General features: G+C 34.2%; 1 long non-coding RNA gene across 1 annotated transcript in view; it reads left to right on the top strand.

The window, feature by feature from the left end:
* Positions 1 to 22,518, top strand: part of LOC145722639 (uncharacterized) — a 184,436-nt gene that overhangs the window by 119,897 nt on the left and 42,021 nt on the right. The gene's annotated exons all lie outside the window — the stretch shown is intronic.

Genomic DNA, 22,518 nt, shown 5'->3' with positions numbered 1-22,518 from the left:
CAGATACTGTGTTTTATTTTCTGTCAGATAGTTAGTCCATTTTCTTTAAGGAATTGGTCTACTTTACTTACATTTTTTACTTTATATTCCTTTGTTATTGTGACCAGAAAGATTGTTCCATATCCTCACCAGAAATTGGTATGGCCAGTTTCTTTACTTTTAGCCTTTCAATTAGGAGTATAGTAGTATCTCATTAAGGTTTTAATTTATTATGCCCTAATAATGAATATGTATAGCATCTTCTCATATGATTATTTACTATCTGTTCATCTTGTTTGGTGAGGAGTCTATTTAAATCTTTCACCCATTTTTAAATGGGTTAATTGCTTTATTATTGTTGAGCTTTAAATGCTACTTTTTATATTTTTGCTACATGTCCTTTATCAGATACATGTTTTTTAAATACTTTCTCCCGTTCTGGAGCCTGTCTTTTCACTTTATTAACAGTGTCTATCAGAGCACAAGTTTTAAATTTTAATAAAGTCCAATTCATTATTTTTTCTCTCGTGGATCATACTTTTAATGTTGCATTTATAAATACATTGCCAAATCTAAGATCACCTAGATAGGCCAAAAAATTTTTTTTTTCCATAGACCAAAAACAGAAAGCTATTCACATGAAAGCATGGATCATTTCTTTCAGAGGTTAGAGCTAGGAACCTTGCAGAACAATTAATTCCCTGGCAATAGAACTGGACCTGAATAAAAAAAACTGGTGATGGATTTCTTTTCAGAATCATTATGGACCAGTAATTGCTACATATCTTCTATTATCTACTTTTTTAGTGGAAATGCATATTTTGTTGTTCTTGTCTTTGGATCAGCACTATATTTTGGATTTTTAGAAGGTGTTGTCTCTTAAATTTACTGGCCTTTAGGGCAAGATAATCTCTATCTGAGGAGCTTCATTTGTATACCTAGACCTGATTTAGATGATGGGATCACAGGCTTCAAGCTTGAGCTGAGGCCATAATGGGATGGTACTTTGCGGATATTGGAAAGAAAGTGAATCATTAGGGGTTGTATCTCAGTCTACAATAAACTGTTGGTTTGTTGACCTCTAAGGAGACATGCTTCCTGCTCTTCACATAATGGTGTCTGTTCCTCTGAATATGGACTGGCCCTGTGACTTGTTTAAGCTTCATTTACCAGTTTCTGAACTAAGTCATAAGAAAGAGGGTCTAGCAGCTTCTGCTTTTGCTTGCAGTTGGAAACCAGGCAACATGTAATAAGTATAAACACCATGGTAACACTGTGCTGTGAAAAGCTCATTTACACACACTTATAGGCCTTATGCAAAAGAATTGAAGCCCAGACCAAGTCCTGAGTGAGGTCTCACCCATCACCCAGAACCAACTTGCCAACTGTATAAGTGAACTCATTTTGGGAGTGGATCTTCTTACTCCATTTGAGCCATCCCTGTTAGTGCCAAGCGGAGCAAAGACAAGATATTTCCATGGAACCCTGACAGATTTGCATGATCATGAACAAACAAATAAAATGTTTTTTTAAGCCATTGAGCATTGGGATAGTTTGTTACACAGCACAAGATTACCAAAACACTATTTTGAATTCTTTTCTGTTCTATGTCCATTTATCTGTTTGGTGGCTGATAGAAAAAATTTCAGACTATGTATTTCTCACTAAAACATCACATACAATCAGATATCCTATCACTCATTTATGACTAACAGATTATCTAACTCTGACATAGACATACACACATGTAAAGAAAAATATATAGAGAGAGACAACAAATTCCTGATATTTAAAAAATAAAATTTGTTGGGGCACCTGGGTGGCTCAGTCGTTAAGTGTCTGCCTTCGGCTCAGGTCATGATCCCGGGGTCCTGGGATCAAGCCCCTCATCAGGCTCTCTGCTTGGTGGAGAGAGCCTGCTTCTCCCTCTCCCACTCCCCCTGCTTGTGTTCCCCCTCTCACGGTCTCTCTCTCTGTCAAATAAATAAAATCTTAAAAATAAAAAATAAAAAATAAAATTTGTTAAACAGTAGCAAATTCATAGTGATATGGTTAGAATGCTAGGCTGTGATTTTTTAAGAAATAAGAATGACATTATGAAGAATATACAAGTGACAAACATAATCAGTTTTGCTACTTAACAGTCAACAGTTGTATTTATGCGTAGTGGTTTGTTGGGAATAATTTGTCACCAGTATTTTCGAAAACAAAGCATCACATTACAGATTCATAGAGTTGACAGGGGTCTTTGAGAGTCCTCATACATTTCTACGCTTTTTTGAAGAACTATATATAACCTTCCCACCCTCTGCCAACCCAAGCAATTAAAATCTTTCAATAATCCCACTATGTAGAAGCTTACTGAATATTAATTTACAATGATCTTGTAAATTATTAATGGAGATTTTGGCATATATTTATCATATGTAATAGAATTATTTGACTATTTATGAATTTGGCAATATTCTTTTTCATGGCAAGACTTACTAAAATGAGGAATTTCATTCTGTGGTAACTTTTCATTTGCTCAATTCCAATCTTAAATTTCTTAGATTATTAATTATTAGATTCTTTAAGCCTATTTAGAATCATCCACTTAAATTGCATGCATATGGTGAATATTAGTTGAGCATTTGTAGAACACACTGACAAAAAATCAACTCCTATGTATCCACTAATTGAGTGCATGGTTGATGTCTCACTTAAACTGAAGCTCTAGATATCTCAGAAGCAAGTATTTTTGGATCTTCTCTATGGTAATGTAGAAATTTCTATTAATGTCACCCAACAAATCTCTGCTTCTGTTTCCAAATGTGCTATTTTGTATTTTTCTTTACACACTGGAAAGCACGCATTGCATAAATATACAAACTGGCAAACTTTTAAAAAGAAAAAAGGAGCTATGTAGCCACCACTGAGATTAAGAACAAGAATATGGGCTACTTGAATCACATGTTGTATCCCCTTCTAAACATTATTATACCCCAAGAAATGGCTATCCTAATATCTAACTCTGTTATGGACTATGAAATGTACCAAAGTAGAATCATCAATTAAGTATTCTTTTTTGTTTTGTTTCTTAGACTCAGCATTATGCTTGTGAGATTCATTAATATTGTTTTATGTATTCGAATTTATTCCTTTCCACTTTTGCATGGCAGTCCATTTTGTGAGTACACCAAAGGTGTTTTTCTTTCTATTGTTGATAGATATTGGATAATGTATACTTTTGTACTTATTAATAGTGCTGCTATTAGTAATTTTTATAGATATTTTAATATTTTTATAATTTAATATATAATATATATTATATATAATAATATAATATAATATGTTTATAATATATTATAAAATATAGATATTTTTTATAATAAGTGCTTTTTTTCTTGAACATACACCAAGGAATGAAATTGCTGATTGTACAACATGGTATCTCTGTATAGTATTGTTTTTTTGTTTGTTTGTTTGTTTTTAAGATTTTTATTTTTTTATTTATTTAACAGAGATAGAGAGAGAGCATAAGTAGGCAGAGCAGCAGACAGAGGGAGAGGGAGAAGCAGGCTCACTGCTGAGCAGGGAGCCCGATGCGGGGCTCGATCCCAGGACTCTGGGATCATGACCTGAGCCGAAGGCAGCTGCTTAACCAACTGAGCCACCCAGGCGCCCCTAGTATTGTTTTTTTTATTGTAGGTTTTGGTATTTGATAGTGTAAGTACTCCAACTTTGTCATCCTTCCTCAAGACTGCCTAGACAGTTTTTTGTCTTTCATCTTTCCCTATACACTTTAACTTGTCAATTTCTGTGAAAATGTATGTTGAAATCTAGATTAGAATTGCATTGGATCTGAAGATCAATGTGGAGACAGTTAATATCACCATAATACTAAATTTTTCAACTTATAAACTTGGTATATTCCTCCATTTATTTAGTTCTTCCCTATTTATTCTCAATAATATTTTGTAGTTTTTAAATAAAAATATTGTACACATTTTTGCTAAACTTATTCAGAGGAATATAGTGTTTTCTGATTATTGTTGCATATGGAGTTTTATTTCAATTTTATTTTTCTTGTAGATATATGGAAATAAATTAATGATTGATTCATGAACCTGCTAAATTAATTCTTAATTTTTATTATTGTATACTTTTGTATTTACCACATTCAAAATCTCTTCAGAAAGAACTTTTTCCTTCTTTCTAATCATAATGCCTTTATTCTTTTGTTTCCCCTATTTTCCCTCCTAGCCAGGAGATCTCTCACTAGGATCTCCAGTTTAATGCAAAATAGAAAGATTTCTGTCTTGTTTTCAGTCTCAGTGTTCATCATTTTACCATTAAATATAAAGTAGCTTTAGGCTTTCTGTTGTCAAATTAAGGCAATTTCCTTATATTACTTGTTTGTAAAATTTTTACCATAAACCTATTTAAAATTTTAAATGCTACTTTTAATTTATCAATTTGATTATATATATTTTTATTCTCTTCATTAATCTGTTGAGTTATATTGTTTGAGGTTTTTATGTGTTTAACGAACTTGTGATTTTTAGGATAAGTCCAATTTAGTCTTGGTGTAATATAATTTTTTATTTATCACTGGGATTGATTTGATCATATTTCCATATGGTATTTGTATTTATGTTGCTGAGTGTCTTCTTTGTTATATCTTCATCTTATTTAAATATCAAGATTATGCTGAATTCATAAAGTTATTTGGGAAATAATCACTCTATTTAAATTCCTGCAGGAGTTTTTAGTGACCTTGATATGTTTAAACATTTGAAAAAATCATGGGTAAAACCATCAGGGCCTAAAATGTTTTTCTGAAGGAATATTTTAATAAATGGATTTGATTTTTAGAGATTAAGGTAATTCTCCTAGATCAGATTATTATATTCCAGTTTTCCTGGATTTGCTTTTTGTCCACATTGTCAAAATTATTGAAGTAAGTAGTCCTTAATTAAAGTTCTTTTTTAAAAAATCCATTTGTTAGAGTGTCTATAGTGATGTACTTTATTTTGGTCCTGATATTGATAATTTGTGTTTTCTTCTTTTGGTTTATAGAGGTTTTGCCAGATGTTTGTCAGTTTTATTTTTCTAACTGCTTATTTTTCTTTTCCCTGTCCCCTTAGATTCTAAATCATACATTGTATTAGTTTGCTAGGACTACTATAACAAAATGCCACAGACTGGGTGGCTTCCACAACAAAAATTTATTTTCTCTCTGGATGCTAATAATCTGAGATCAAGGCCAGTTTGGTTTCTCCTGATGCCTCTATTCCTTGGCTTGCAGATGGTTGCCTTTTGCTCTGTCCTCACACATCCTTTTTTCTGGACACACACATCCCTGCTGTCCCTTCCCTGCTGTATGTTCTAATCTCCTCTTTTACACCTCTCTCATCTTTGTTTTTGTTTGTTTGTTTTACAACTATAGATGCTTTTACTCTAAGCTGCAACACTTTTGCCAATTCAGCTTTCTCATTATGTGGGTATTTCAATATATTTGATTTCAGTTAATTCTATGTCAAAAGCCATGCACACATTTTTTTTTCTACAGTGTCTCTCTCTTTTCCCCTCCCCACTTTCTGTATGTAGTTACAGGTACTTTGGGTATGCAGACTGTCAGTTTTATTTGTAGAGTCTCTTTGAAAAGCTTAAAGAATTGACGAAGTGGTAAAATAATTTTTTCAAAGGTTTTAACAGTAAGGTTAAAGCATTCACTTAACTTGGCTATTGCCCTGAGGCTTCCTCTTTATGGTAGTACATTTCATCTTTGTCCGGAAGCTGTCTTCATGACAAGTTTAATTGGTGAGAAGCATTTTCATTTTTTAATGCTGAAATATCAAGAGTGAATAAACTTTCTATTTTATATTAATTACATTTGCAAACAGAGTTCATTTTTTCTTGTAATACTCCACACAATCAGATAATGAAAGTCAACTCCCACACAATAGTTTGCGTTAAAATGTATTTGTCCATTGGCACAAGTTTATTGAATGTATTTTTAATCCTTTCAAGTTGTTGCAGGTAATATTTTCACCAAATGTTTCACCACTATGAAATATATGCATCATAAAAGAGTCACCAAATATGAGTAACCATTTCTCAGTCTCTTTTAACAGTTTCCTTGTTACCTCCCACTCAGTTACAAAGCTAATATTTTTTGGTTATTGCAGTAACTCATTTGTAGGTGCCAGATCCTGTTTTAAGAATTTGTTGTAGCGGGGTGCCTGGGTGGCTCAGTCAGTTAAGCATCTGCCTTTGGCTCAGGCCATGATCACAGGTTTCCTGGGAACGAGCACTGCATTGGGCTCCCTGCTTAGCGGGGAATCTGCTTCTCCCTTTGCCCCTTACCCTGCTCTTGTGCTCTCTCTCGCGCTCTCTCTCTCTCAAATAAATAAATTCTTTTTTAAAAAGAATTTGTTGCTGCAAAAATTGGGAAATAAACAACTTCAAATATCGCAATGACAAACAAGTATTTTTATTTCACTCACTGGGATCTGCAGAAGACTAGTAGGTGTTTTTCACCTAGATCCCAGTCTTGATTGACTGAAGTAGGTAAGTAAGTCAGTCAATCAAGACAGGGATCAGGTGAGATTCTATGTTTTGGCTTGACATTAATTGGACTTGGCTTAGTGTTGACTTGAGTTTAGAACAGCTCCCCAAGAATTCTTATAACTCAATAAAAAATACAAACAATCTGAATACAAAATGAGCAAAAATATGAACAGACACATTACCAAAGATGATATATAAATGGTTAATAGGCACATGACAAGATGCTCACTCTCATTAGTCATCAGGTAAGACAAATTGAAACCACAATGAGATATTACTAACACTACAGTGGCTAACATTTAAAAAGTCTGACCATGTGACCGTGGAATGCTCATATAATGCTGGTGAACATACAAAAATGGCCAACTCCTTTAGCAAACAGTTTGGAAGTTTCGTATGGTTAAAGATGCACTTAACTCTTTAAACTAGCAGTTCTATGATGTGTGTTCTAGCCCTTGCTTACACTGGCCCCCAAGAGTTTTCTGTGCACATCTCTTCTCAGCTTTGCCCTCAGGGTGTAATGTTTGTAGTATGAAATCAGTCACAATGGAAATATTTGCACATGGCAGTCAGCAAATATTACAAATCAAAGTTTTCTCCTCCCACGGCCCTCCAGAAAGCTGGTTGTTAAACATTAACATCATGCCTCTACAGCAATTCCACTCCTAGGCATTTGACTGAGAAATTAAAACATATCTACAAAGACTGTACACAAATATTTATAGCTACATTACGAATAATATCCAACTAGCAAAGAACGTAAATGTCCATCAAGAGGTAAATGGATGAACAAAATGTGGCATAGTATTCTGCCATAATAAATGGCATAGTGTAATGGCTTAGTACTTAGAAGTAATAAATAATGGCTGCAAGTACATGCAATGACATGGATGAAGTCTTATATCATTACCCAAAATAGAAAACCCAGACACTAAGACCACATACTCTATGTGTCTACTTATATGGCATTCTAGAAAAATACAAATTATAGGAATAGAAATCAGAGTAATGGGTTGCTAAGGTCAAGGGTTGTGGGGAAAAAAATGACTGCAAGTTGTCCTCAAAACTTTTTCAGGTGAATTAAATGTTCTCTATCTTGTTTTTGGTGGAGCTTATAAGCCTCTGTGTATTTGTTAAAACTCATCAAACTCTACTCTTCAAATGATGAATTTTGTTACAAGATTATATTCATATTAAAAAATATTTTAAAAATTTAGCACACTCTAATCCTGAAAATCTAAATAATGAATTTGCATCCCGTAACTTAAACATTTCTAATTTCTACACCAGTGAAATAAAATGGTAAACAGATGAAATTATCTAGGTAATTTACAATAAGGAGTTGAAGAAATAAAAATCAACTCTTTAGTTATAAATTCAAATGCTATCTGAAAATACAATCATTTCTGAATATGCTTACTTATATATGGAAAAGATTTTCAGTCTGGGTGTCCTTCCTATGGATATGTGTGATACACAAATGGCCTCTTGATTTGATTTTTGCCAAAATAGGACTCTGTAATATAAGGAAAAACTTTGACTCTTAAAATGTATTTTTAAGAAGACCTGCATATTAATAGGGAATTAGTTTTAGAAAGAACTTTTATTTTTCTTCACATGAAACTAGATTCAATGTCATAAAATCTAGAAAGTTTCGGTCAGTATTCGTAGAGTAAATCATGTACCTAATATCAGCTCTTAATTTTATTTTTTTTAAGATTTTCTTTCTTTCTTTCTTTCTTTCTTTCTTTCTTTCTTTCTTTCTTTCTTTCTTTCTTTCTTTCCTTTCTTTCTTTCTTTCCTTTCTTTCTTTCTTTCTTTCTTTCTTTCTTTCTTTCTTTCTTTCTTTCAGAGAGAGAGCACGAGCATGAGCAGGAGGAAGTGGCAGATGGAGAGGGAGAGGCAGAGAATCTCAAACAGACTCCTCACTGAGCATAGAGCCCCACGCCACACGGGGCTCAGTCTCATGACTCTGAGGTCATAACCTGAGCTGAAACCAAGAGTTGGAAGCTTAACCAACTGAGCTACCCAGGTACCCCCTACTATAAGTTTTTAAAACCTATTCCTAGATTCATATTCTCTTTATTAAGTATACAAAAAGTCATGTAAAAGATTACTACCTGACAGAAAAATATTTCCAATAACATATTTTTGAAAGTAGTTCTTATATTTCTTATATCATAGGCATAAACTCCCCAAACCATGATGGATAATTGCTCAGTCCACTATCAAATGATCAACTGTATACAATCATGAATACAGAATCACCATAATGGTGTTTACTTACTTTCCCAATGATGACTATTGCAAATTTAAGTATTCAGCAAAATGATTTTTTTCAAAAAATATAACTATTAGATATGAAATTATCATAGCCTTTTATATAGTTATATTATTGAAAATGTGCTATCAGAACTGAATCTCAAGTTAGTGATCCAATTTATGCAGAATTTGATATGTTCTAAATAAAATATATTCTAGAATAAAAATATAATAACAGTCTTAGAAAATTCTAATCTAGGGGCACCTGGGTGGCTCAGTTGTTAAGCGTCTGCCTTCGGCTCAGGTCATGATCCCAGGGTCCTGGGATCGAGCCCCGCATCGGGCTCCCTGCTCAGAGGGGAGCCTGCTTCTCCCTCTCCCACTCCCCCTGCTTGTGTTCCCTCTCTCACCGTGTCTCTCTCTGTCAAATTAATAAAATATTTAAAAAATAAAAAAATAAAAGAAAATTCTAATCTAAAAGTTTCTCTTAGTCTATGGTGCTACTTGTATTCTGTAGATACCAGAATTCCTTCAGTTTTTACTTAACCATTTAACTTGGCTGCAGTGCTAGTTGTCTAGATTAATCTATAAATTAACAAGAACAAAAATGTGAAAGAAATGCAAAATGCCTCCTTCTCAGACAGTGGGAAAGTGGCAATATAGAATGGAATCATCAAACCAAAATCAAATAGGGGTAGAGCTTACTAGGTAAGCTAAGCATCAACGCTATTTTTGTCCCAAAGAACTTTTGCAAAATCTATCATTTTTTTATGTAAACATTTCTATTGACATATTCAGAAAGACAAGTTAAATATATTTTTGAAATGGATAGTTTGTTGAATATCCACAAAGTCAACATACCCATGTAACCAAAATCCAGATCAAGAAATGCTACATTACTAAAACATGAAAAGCCCTCTCCCTCCCTGTATCAGTCACCACCCAGCTCATCCTTCCAAAGGTAACCCTTGTCTTGAATTCTAACACCATATATTAGTTTTAGTTATTGTTAAAATTTATGTAAAACATAATTCAGTAAGCAGTTTTTTGTGTGTCTAGCTTATTTCATTCGTTGATACTTTTGCCATATATATTTATAGATTTGTTCATTCTCCTTGCTGAAGAGTATTCAGCTTTATAGCTGTAAAGACCTTCAGGTTGTTCTGTTTTCACACCCTGGGAACAATGTTGCTATGAGGATTATTGTATAGACCTTTTGGTAGCAATGAATACATTCATGTGTGTATAAATGGAATAGATGTTCTTAGTATTGCATATATTTACTTTTAGTAGGCAGCAGTCAAGAAGTTGTCCACAATGTTTGCATGAGTTTTACTCCTACTAGCAATGCATGAGTGTTTGAGCTGTCCACACTGGGTATTGCCTTTTTCATAATGGTGACTATTCTAAATAATTCTACTTTTAAGAGGGATTTACTTTTCATGATGTGAAGGTGGGGAAAAGGGAAAAGACACGGTGGTTATTATCAGGGAATTTTGAAGCATACATAAAAGGAAAGATTAACACACATTCTTTTATTCACTTGTTTTACTAACATTTCTTGTGCACCAACTACATGTCATAAACTGTTTTGGGAATTATTTGAAGAATTATTAGTAAAGATGATAGACAAAATAGTTGCACTGTAGTGGCTTATATTCTTCTGGAAGAGTCCATATAAAAAAGGTAAGCCAAATAAATATGTACCTACCTTCCTATATACATATAGACATATGTGCTTACAGATATTTTATAATTCCTAGAATAGTAAAATACATAGAAAGTAGAACAGAGCTTATCAGGGGTTAAGGGAGGGGACAATGGGGAGTTATTGTTTAATGGGTGTAGAGTTTCGGTTTGGAATGATTAAAAATTCTTGAGATATATAGCGGTAATGGTTGCACAACAGTGTGAAAATATTTAATATAACTTAAGTATACACTTAAGAATGGTAAATTTTATGTTGTTGATATTTTACCATAATTAGAAAAAAATAGTGGCAGCCTTAAAATTTAGCTATAGGATTTATCTTCTCCATACCAAGGAGAATCTTCATGGCTCAAAGAGCTACATTTATCAAGTATACACAATGTGCCAATGTTAGATTAAGTGCCATGGTATCTAACTTAACCCTGAACAACCCTATGAGAAATGTGCTATTCTCACTTTTTTATTGCAATTGAGAAAACTGAGGAACAGAGGAGGATAATTGACTCTCCCAAGTTCATGCTACAAATACCTGACAGACCAGGATTTGAACTTGGATATTATAATTCTTCTCTGAACCATTGCATTATATTGTCTCACTCCCTTTCCCAAACCACAGTGCCATTTACTCACACAGCCTTGCAAGTATCCACAAGCCCAACATATTCTGAGTCACAGATCAATCCTGAAACTAGTCTCAAGAAGATTGGGGTTTCATTACATTCTTAGCCTCTTCTAAAATTTATTCTTAGTGCATCCTTTATCCCATTTCCCATCGTCTGTCTATATTACCATTAAACACTAACATTCTGACTGCACCCAACAAGTCCCTCTATATATTGTTTCCAATCTATAGCTAACCTATCACTAACTAGTAGGTACGGCAGACTAGTACTGTGAGTAGAATGAGACACATTACACAGTCAAAGCTATAGGCCAAGAGAGTGGGTGCCTTCTATATATTACATATTATAGATTTCATGAGGGTATTAGGCATTAAAATGCACAGGATTTGAAGCCCAGCAGACCAATAGCTGCTTCTGTTCATTCATGGTACCTTGAGCAAGCTTTATAATCGCCCATTCCCAAACCCCAAGAACTCGATTCCTAAAATGACAATAATACTTACTCAGAGTTCTGTAAATCACTGAGTGTAGTTCTTGGCATCTACTGCTAGGAACTTACAGCTGATAGCAAGAACAACTACTAAAAAATGCTATGCATTCCTCAAGTATCCTCCTATTTTGTATGGATTATTGGTTGGCACATAAGAGCTAAGTAAATGTTGTGGTTTAACTATGTGAATCTTACCAGCTCACAGTGAAATGAATACTGCTTCTATCCAGACAGAAGTGACAGGCTGATTTTTTAGTCTGTCATCACCTAAGATTCGCTTGAGGTACTTATCATTTGCATGTCATGAACTTATGAACTAAAAATAGTTGAATCTACTAGAACAAAATATGACAAAATATGGTTGTAATAATTATAAACTCATGGCAGTTGTATGATTCCTAAAAAATACCAAGACAATTTTGCTGCTGACACTAGAGAGGATACTTGGGGATTAGAGGAGTAATACACGAGACAAAAGAGGAATTTTACTTGATATAAAATTGTCTTAAATTTGGATATTTTACATTTGCTTTTTAATTGAATAGAAACTGGCACTTTTTAAGAAAAACAAATATAGAGAGATTCATTAACATTTTTATCTAAAAATAGTTTGGGAATATAATCCATTGTCCTCTTTTGACTGTTATTTTTACTAAGAACAAGTGAATTATCTATTCCTTTTGTAAAGCTTAAATTGCTTTTTAATCACAAGAGCATTTCAAATAAAGTGAATTATTTTTCTTATTATAAAAGCAATATATATTCATTGTTGAAAAAGAGAAAAGAGTAGGGAATAATAAAAAAATCAAACATAATCCCAGTATCTGGTGGCAACAGCTATTAATATGTGTGTTCCCTTTGATATTTTTTTTCTTATAAGTTTTAACATTTTAGCATCAACTAGTAGAATCATATTGTTTGTATTCTCAATTTCCATATAATATCATAATGTAAACAATTGCCTAGACCATTATTTTTTAATGTGATTTTACATAGCTGCATAAAATTCCACTGTATAAAAGTACCATAATTTACCTAATATGCTAAAGCCAGAGTTTCACCTTCATTGCCATTATAAACAAAACTGTAATTAGTCAGAAGTTTTACTTTTGAGCAACAGAAATCCAACTCAGATCAACTTAGGCAAAAAGTAGACCCAACCTATTTGATTTGAGAAGTATTAGTATATCTCATATAGTTCAAGGATGACTTCTACCAGTAAACCATAGGAACTGTACAGACCTGGCAGGGTCTCATGAGTCACTGGAACCAGATTTTAATTCCTCTAAGGTTTATCTCTTACTCCCAGTGATGTGATTTATAGTATGAAATACATATTTGGTCTTCATCCCTGTTTTTGGCACAGAGCTCCTAAAACCCTCAGAATTTCCTAAGCGATGAGGGCTATAAAGGTGTTTTGTTATGTTAATGAGTGATTTTTGGACCCACCTAAGGGTGGGGACTGGTTGCCAAGAGAAGAACCTACTAGGGACATTTCCCTTCCACCTCCAGCTTCTGGAGAGGGTATTGAGAAAGCATGAACACATAGAAGAAAACCAAATGTAAACATGCAAAAAGTACCTTCTATTTAAATCAATATAATTTTTTTTTAAGATTTTATTTATTTATTTGACAGAGAGAGACACAGTGAGAGAGGGAACACAAGCAGGGGGAGTGGGAGAGGGAGAAGCAGGCTTCCCACGGAGCAGGGAGCCCGATGTGGGGCTCGATCCCAGGACCTTGGGATCATGACCTGAGCCGAAGGCAGACACTTAACAACTGAGCCACCCAGGCACTCCTAAATCGATACAATTTTTAACCTAAAAGTTCATTTAAAGATTATAATGTTTAAGTTTGGCCTTCGGCCGTTGGTATTCATTACCCTTCCCTGAGTGCATAACCGCCTTCTATTTTACCTGGCATCTATCTCATTACATGTGAACAATGATCTTTCGAGAAAAGAACCCAAATCCAGAGTTATACATTTACAGAGTTATAAAATTGGGATTATCAAAAAAAAAAGAAAAAGACATTTCTTTGACAAGAGTATAGGCAATATTGTCAAACTGAATATTCTTTACTGAGAAATGACAAAGTTGGTGTTTTGTTTCCTATTTTCTTTCATGCCCTTATGCTTCTGTCCTCTTCTGGATTTTTTTTTGGGGGGGAGATGTATGGTCATATATTTCTATTAAGACATTACTAGGATCCCTGGGTGGCTCAGTGGGTTGAACGTCTGCCTTGGGCTCAGGTCATAATCCCGGGGTGCTGGGATCAAGTTCCACATTGGGCTCCTTGCTCAGCGGGGAGCCTGCTTCTCTCTCTGCTTGCTGCTTCCTCTGCTTGTGCTCTCTCTCTCTCTGACAAATAAATAAAGTCTTAAAAAAAAAAAAAGACATTGCCGTCTTTCTTTGAATCGTTGTGGACTCTTTTTTTTCTTTCTGCTGGCTTTCTTTTTTGCCGTGGTTTTTAAATACTCTCTCACAAATATGGTTCTTTGATTCGCTTTTGCTTTTCTTGTTAGCTTTCAGACTATAAAGAGTTTGCTTTTTGTCTACCCTTTTTGCTGCTGATGCTGCCTATCATAGTTGCCAGCTCATGCTTTCCCTTTCCTGGTCCATTCCTTAGACTCCGTGTTCGACATTCCTACCAATCAGCTTCAGTGATACAGAAAATGTATATGTAAATGTCTTTCTCAGGAAGTCATTTATGCCAAGACAGGGACTATGCACTTGAATCTTATATATAAAAGGACTAGTTTCTCAGTGATGCTGCTCAGAGAGATGTCCCTCAAACATGGGATCAGGCAGACTATATATGATATTGTTTGTTTCTTGCCTTTGTAGACCGTTGTTCACCATCGATGATGCAAATAGCAGGAAATATAAAAGTAAATTATGTTTGGGGATATAGAATCATAACTTTGGCATTTAACTCTTCAATGTGATTACTGCCCCCAAACAAAAAATGGGGGGCGTTCCCAGATTTAGCTGTTAAGAATCTTAAGTAAAATGTAGTATAGGCATAGTAACAGTTGGAATCACATTCATTATATTTAGACGTTTTATTTTATTTTATTTCTGTTGCAGTTCATAAGGTCAGAAAAATTGAAAGGAGGCATTTGATGTGAAAGGATTTACCCCTGATAATTTTGGTTTTCTTATACTGTGTTCCCAAGGACAGGTAACATTTTGCAAAAAAGTAAGCTAGGTCAATACCAAAATGAAGGGAAGGCTGAAAAGAATCTAAACTTATTCACCTCTCACTGGAGATCATACAGAGAGACGTCATGAAAGAATTTTCGAGCCTGAGAGGAATCCAATGACCAATAGATTCAATGCTTTGGTTTTGCATATGAGGAAAACAAGACCCAGAGTTGTTAAATAATAATTAGGAATGTTACATTTAACTGCTATAGTTATCCAAATTTTATCTTAGCCCCCTTTATCCTGGATTGGGTTTAGAATTGATTCCTGAAAGGCCCTCAGAGATGCCCGCAGTTCCACAATCTGGTTGCATGTTAGAACCACCTCAGGATCTATGACCAACCAGCCCTACTCCCTGAAACTGTTGTGCAGTGGGACTGGTATAGTGATTTTGAAGCCACAGCTTCAAAAGCTCTCCATGTTTCTCTAGAATTTAGGCAGAGTTAAGGTTCATTAGTCAAAGGACCTGAAGCCTTTTTATACCAAAACTGTCATCATTTTAAAATTAGTGGTCTGTTAGCTCAAGCTTGATAGTGTTTCATAATTTTTGTAATCTTTAATATACAATATTATTGGTATATAGAAACCACTCATTCATCTAGATTTACTGGATTTTACTTTTTAAGATCTCCCTCTAAAATCAACTATCCGTTTGGCTCAGTTATTTACATCAGATTGTCATATAGCAGATGAAATTCAAAATATTTATCAGCTGATAAAATTCTATGGTGAGGCAGGAAGGAGCAATCCCACACAAACAGCTTTCTGCCTCTGTTCATAAGCAACATGGCTTTTTCGTCCTATAGATTACAAAGATATATCAAAACAATTTGCCAATAAAATGTACCTGAATGATATAATGTTGGCATATGGCCAAATTGTATTGAGAAACTAAATTTGGTTGAGGAAATTATTATTTCCCAACCTTGAAACCTTTACAGACGGTTGAACACTAAAATAGAGCAATATTTCTTTAAAATAGCTAACAACAGGAGGTAAAGTTAAATAATATATCCTCCATCAGCTCAAAGAAAAATAAGTCTACTTTGTCAATTCACCTCAAGGAAATAGTTTAATTATGTTTCTACTATACCTGTATTTTTAAAGCTTATCATAATTGAAAGAAACTAGCTATAAAGCCCCAAACTAAATATCTTCTTGGAGTCCTAAAATATATAAACATGGATATTAGGATCAGTGAGCTATCTTAGCTGATCCATATTTTTTCCCAAAAAGCACAGAATAGCGCCTTTATATCCCAAACTTTGATAAAGTTTTCACTCAAGATCTATTTTCAAGCAATAAAATGCACAGGTCTTGTGTTCAATTTGATTAGATTGACCTTTCCATAGCTCCATCTGTCATGCAAAGCAAATTATAAACTATTTGCATCACCCCAGAATTTTCTTCACTGTACCTTTATAGTTACTTTCCCCACCCTGGTGTACGCAGTAGTGGGAGCTTTCTAACCTCTATCACCGATAATTAATTTGATTTGTTTTCTCATGTTTGACTTCTTTCATTCCAATTTATGCCTCACAATCTTGAGGGTCAGTAATCAGAAACTCATCCTTTTATATTGCGTAACAGTATTTCATTGTATGGCTGAACCACACACATTTCTCCATTCTCCTGTTAATGGACAATTGTTTTGTTCTGTTCTGCCTTTGCTCGTTTTTGCAGTTGCTAGTTCTTATGAATATTGCTGCTATCAATATACTTGTACAAGTCTTTTCACAAGCACATATTTTCACAGGGATTAATTGCGGAATACAGTGTAAGTATGTGTCCAAAAGAAACTGCTAAAGCCTTCTCCAAAGTGTAGTGCCCCTTTCACATTCTCCGCTGCAATCTAGGAGGGTTCCATTTGCCTTATACCCTCACTAACACTTGGTTTTGAAAATCTTTTTGATTTTAGCCCATACACTTGGTGTCATGACAGGGAATGCGACAATGTCGTCTTCATTCAGGCATTTTTGTGCAGTTAGCTATTTCCCTGCAGCTTTGTCTGTTAGAACTGGAACACATTTGAATTAACATACTTATTAAATAAATTATTACTTAAATACAAATGATTACTTCTGGTAGGAGAGAATGAAATATTTTTTGTGCACAGCTATTGTTTTCAAAATTTCTTAAACTAAATAAGTGGGATATGAATATTTCTGACTTTATCATGTGGATGTGTTTTTCTCGTCTAGTTGTCTGCAGCTCTTATTTAGTTACTACAACAGTTATCATGAACTGGAGTGTTAAAACGAACCTACATTGTCAGAGCTGAAATATGTATTTTGAAATATTTCTTCACTCTTACCACACAGGATACTAACTCAATACTACTAATGAATGAAGCAAATTACTGTCAAAGCCTGTTCAGCTCCCTTCACAGATACAATTTTGCTCTTAGCAGAATTTACGAGTGTGCTATAAAAGACTTTTCCCTTTGTGCACTGATATTTCTTTACTCCACCTTCTGTCTATGACTGTAGTATTTTCTTAATGACCTCAATTGGGGAATACTTGCTTTGGGAAGTTGTTTTTCTCTGTATGCTCAGTGGGTTCTGTATTTAACATTTTGTGCTTTCCTACTGGTTCCTGAATCTACTTACACATTTTCTTTTTACCCAGTTTTCTAAGGTATAGGCCAACTCCAGAACATACCCTTTGTCTAGTCACTCCTCCTGTGAATAAATCCTGGGTCACAGATTTTCCATTCTTGCTTGACTGACAAATGTGGAGGGTTTTTTTGGTTTGTCTTTGGGGTATTGTTGTTGTTTTCTTTTTCTTTCTTTCTTTCTTTCTTTCTTTCTTTCTTTCTTTCTTTCTTTCTTTCTTTCTTCCTTCCTTCCTTCCTTCCTTCCTTCCTTTCTTTCTTTTTTCCTTCCTTCCTTGATTCTTTCTTTCTTTTTTTCCTTCCTTCCTTCTTTCTTTCTTTTCCTTCTCTCTTTCTTTCTTTCTTTCTTTCTTTCTTTCTTTCTTTCTTTCTTTCTTCCTTCCTTCCTTCCTTCCTTCCTTCCTTCCTTCCTTCCTTCCTTCCTTTCTTTCTTTCTTTCTTTCTTTCTTTCTTTCTTTCTTTCTTTCTTTCTTTCTTTCTTTCTTTCTTTCTTTCCTGAAACCTGGGTTCTCTGTTTTTCTGCTTACCCAAGTCATGAATGGCAAGCAAGTTGATCTTGATATGTCTTAATCAGAGCCCTATTTCCCATCTAGAGATTTTCCACATATAGCGGAGGGTACTTCTTACTAAAAAAGATTTTGCATATCACACTAACCATTGTACTCACTGTATAGGAGCCTGGGATCATTGTGACTACTATGGACCACTTAAACCAATGTTCAGCTGAGACTACCTTCATGCACTTGACACAGGAAAACTCTTGAAGTTCATGATGCTATCAGTTCCTATACAAGTTACCCCTTAGGACTTATGCTCGCTTTTTAAGTATGATGGCATGAATAGATTCAAGTCTGCTTTCCATGACAATTTATTTCCTTTCCTTTTCAAACTTTTATTGAAATATTCACATTTAAAAATGCACAAATCACAAGTGTATGGCTCAAAAAAGTAAACACATTCGTGTAACTGCCAACAAAACCATGAAATTGAATATTCTCATAATACTAACTGTATTGCCCATGTGCCTGTGGATCACACTCCCCCCCCAAAGATAATCCCAAACTGACTGGAAAACCAACCATTAGATTTTCCTTTCTTGAACTTTAAATAAATAAAGGAAATCTCATAATGTCAACCACCCTTTGGTCAATACTGTTTTTGAAATTAAATCATGCTGTTGGTAGAGTAATAACTAGTTAATCCTCAGTGCTGTATAGCAGAGGTCAGGAAAACTTTTCTGTAAAGGACCAGATATTAACTTTTTTGATATTTTGCAAGCCATACACGTTCTGTTGTAATTGTTCAGCTGTACATTTGTAGCACAATAGCAGCCTTAGCCCATTTGTAAACAGAAGGGTGTGCTGTGATCTCGTAAAACTTTATTTACAAAAACAAGGAGGAGGCTGGATTAGGCCAGCTAGTTTTAATTTGCTCACTGGCCAGTCTCCTTGAAGGCCTGGTACATGACCTGCCAGGGCAGTCACGTGGCTGAGTGACGAGCCATATAGCTCAGAAGGAGTGAGGCAGGCACCCCAGACAGGGACCAAAGAGACAGAAGTCATTCCTTTGAGGTTTTTAGCCTGCCAGGGTCTGGGTTGATTTTGAAGGCTGCTCAGAAAGTGACATCCACTAACTGAGGCCACTGCCCACTTTTAAGTACCCAACTAAAAATCTATGGAGTTTTATGGAAATATGGCAGAAAAACGCACCTATTTGATGATGTAAGTCATTTCTGATTAACTTCGCACTTTTCTGGGTCACCCTAATACAAACATTCGGCTTTTCTTCAAAGTCTAACCGTCTTTTGTTTTAATTATAGTTTTACTTCATTTCTCAGAGGAAATTCCTGGGCCTTTTTATGGTTACATATTATTTTAAATTTACTTTAAGTTAGAATAATCTAAGTAGACTACAGTCACAGTTATTTTTCTAAAGTTTTTTTCAAAATTATTTGAAAATGTCTGTATTAGAGAGATCAAAACCTTGAATGAATATTTATCCATTTTCATAGTTACTTTTTAAGTACATCAAAGTATTGAATGACATGTAAAAAACACTAAGCAGAATTCATCATTATTATCTTTCTGTTTTATGAATAAATTAGCAAGGGAATTATTCAAATTAAGTTTCATGAATTAATATCAAAGAACTAGTCTGTTCCTAACAATAGGTTAATAAATTTCAGAGTAAGTTACAGAAGCCTTGCTTTTAAATAATTGGTATCATCTGCTATATTCTTAGATATAGATATAGTTTATTCTGTGAATATATTTCCTCAGAAATCTACTGACTCAGAACAATTTTGTTTATATTGTTTTGTATTGTATAATGAATATTTTTTTCTATAATTTTCAAATATACACACCATATAAATAAATATGAACAAATTATGGGTTTACCATTAGTTGGCAAAATAAAATATGTTAAGTGTTGTAAGAGGTAGGCAATACAGTTAATATCACTGAAAGCAAGACACAAAAATCCATTACCCTAAAAGCTGTAATTTATAAGATATTTGAAGAAATATAATTTTTCAGTGTAATTGTATTTGTCAGTAAAAATCATGTGCCTATTTGTTACTATAATCTCCTAAAGTACTTGAATAATTTTTATCATCATAAATAGTTTAATAACCTTACCTAAACATATTTATAGAACTCAATTGCTAAGTAAAACTTTTTAAACACATGGAGTAAATCCCAATATCAGCCAGACCTTATCATTCAAGCCAGTTTCCTACTAAAAGACTGAACTGATACTGCTTTACTGTTTATGCCATTTTAATTCTTTCTTAAAGTTGCTTTGGTTCCCAACATTATTCCTAAAGGGATGTTAGACCTGGTGTTTTGAACCTGTCTAGTTCTTCACAAGTGCTTATAACTGAAATACAGAACAAAATGTAAAAATGAGGATTACTCTAGTAGATCAGTGTCCATGAACCTCAACTCAATGGCTGAGGTATGGAAGAAAACAGTGTACTAGGAATGGTACATTGGAGGTGTCCCTAGACTTCCTTTTGCCGCTAAAGTGCCTCAGAGCATTTAGGAAAGGCTGCTGCCCCTCCCCCCAAAGATTTAGGTTTAAATGAATATTATTTCAATGCATTTTGGTAAAATATTCCATAGTGACTGAGCCAGATTTCCATCCTAAAATGTAATTTGGAATATAAATAGCTAAATAAATAAATAAATAAATAAATAAATAAATAAATAAATAAAATTAAAAAAATTAATACAGTGGGGTCAAATTGTGCTGTTGAAATTTGTTATTAAATATAATTTGTGCCCTGGGGTGCCTGGATGGCTCAGTCAGTTAAGCATCCAAGGCTCTTGGTTTTGGCTCAGGTCATGATCTCAGGGTCCTAGGATGGAGTCTGGTTGGGCTCCCCTCTCATCTCAGAGTCTGCTTAAAATTCTTTCCCTCTCCTTCCCCCTCTGCCCCCCACCCCTTGTGTGCCTGCACATGCACACACACTCTCTCTCTCTCAAATAAATAATAAATAATCTCTTATTTTTTAAGATTTTTTATTTATTTATTTGACAGAGAGAGACACAGTGAGAGAGGGAACACAATCAGGGGAGCGGGAGCGGGAGAAGCAGGCTCCCCACTGAGCAAGGAGCCCAACTTGGGGCTCAATCCCAGAACTCTGGGATCATGACCTGAGCCGAAGGCAGACACTTAACCCACTGGGCCACTCAGGCGCCCCTAAATTCTTAAATATATATATATGTTTATATTTTGTGCCCTGATTATTATCCAGAATGACTTACCCTGATTTCTTTGGACAATCTACTAATATAGATATGGTGATATAGACATCCCCCAGTGGCCCCAACAGAGCCAGTATAAAACCAAGAAGGAAATATTAAGTGTTGAGCCTATAATATTCAAAATATTAAGCCCTAGACATTTAAAAAATGAAGAAAGAAGGTTGAAATTATCAAACTAACTCTGATTTGACAATTGTAATAACTCCAAAATTACTTACAAATCTTTCTATATTTTTCTTGTTTTAACTAGGTTTTTATGAATTGTGATTACTGCAACCCATACAAACTGCTAAAATTAAGAAATTAAATGTTCTTATAATCAGAGAACTTTGGGGTAAAAAAAACCTCTTCAACATTTTGAGAGTTTATATTTTATTTGATGGACTTTTAACTTAGTTTAAAAATTTCCTCAACATTTTAACACAGAATTTGTCATTTTGATGATGTTCAAAAGGAAAAAAATAATATGACATTCTGAAAGACAACCAATTAAATGTTAATTAATAACAAATATTAACTGAGCACCTACTAATCTCATGTATAGTTTTAGCCCTTTGGCTTCAGCTTGTAGAGAGTACAGTGAGAATGAGATGAAACTTGCTCGTTCTTTAACTTAAGCTTTTAACTCATTAACAAAATAGTGCTGTTTTTTTTCCAGATAAATTACTCAAACCATATTTTTTGAACTATATTTAGTCATAAAGTTAAGCATGAACTGATATGTGATAGAAATGCAGACAATAGGAAGCAACACAAAAATATCCTCAAAAATGAAAGTATATTTTAGGACATTCATGCTACCTTCTTTCTAAATCCACTTAATACAATGAACATCTCTGTATTTTCATTTCTCAACTATTTCAGGGTGTAGGTTTAAGATATACACGACTGACTAGATAAACACCTGTGAAAATGTGAGTTTATGTGTTTTATTCAATGAATATGATATTGAAAGATTAGGAGTGAGCAACAACATCTTGCCAATCTGAAATGATAATGCTCACTTCGGTGATGAAAATTTGAGGTTACTTGAGTTCAGAAAAACAGCATTTTTACCACAAAAATTCATGAAAGTGTTCTTTACTCTAAGCAGAGATAACATGCATGGTTTCATTCAAGTTTTTCAATATTTTCTGTAATTTGAGTAAATACATGTCTAATAAAAGATGTGTGTGTAAATACGGAGTTTAATTTCATATTGCACTGCTCGATTGACTTTGAGTGTTCATGTGATCACCTGCTTAGAAATTTCTGGTTAGCTCATTTGAGAGCTTTTGACCTATGAAACTTATTAAAGAAAAATTCGATC

This window comes from Leptonychotes weddellii, chromosome 7 (genome assembly GCF_054177405.1).
Source record: "Leptonychotes weddellii isolate Sample4059 chromosome 7, ASM5417740v2, whole genome shotgun sequence".
Taxonomy (NCBI): domain Eukaryota; kingdom Metazoa; phylum Chordata; class Mammalia; order Carnivora; family Phocidae; genus Leptonychotes; species Leptonychotes weddellii.
Note: the sequence above shows the minus strand (reverse complement) of the source record. Positions and strands in the feature narration are given on the sequence as shown.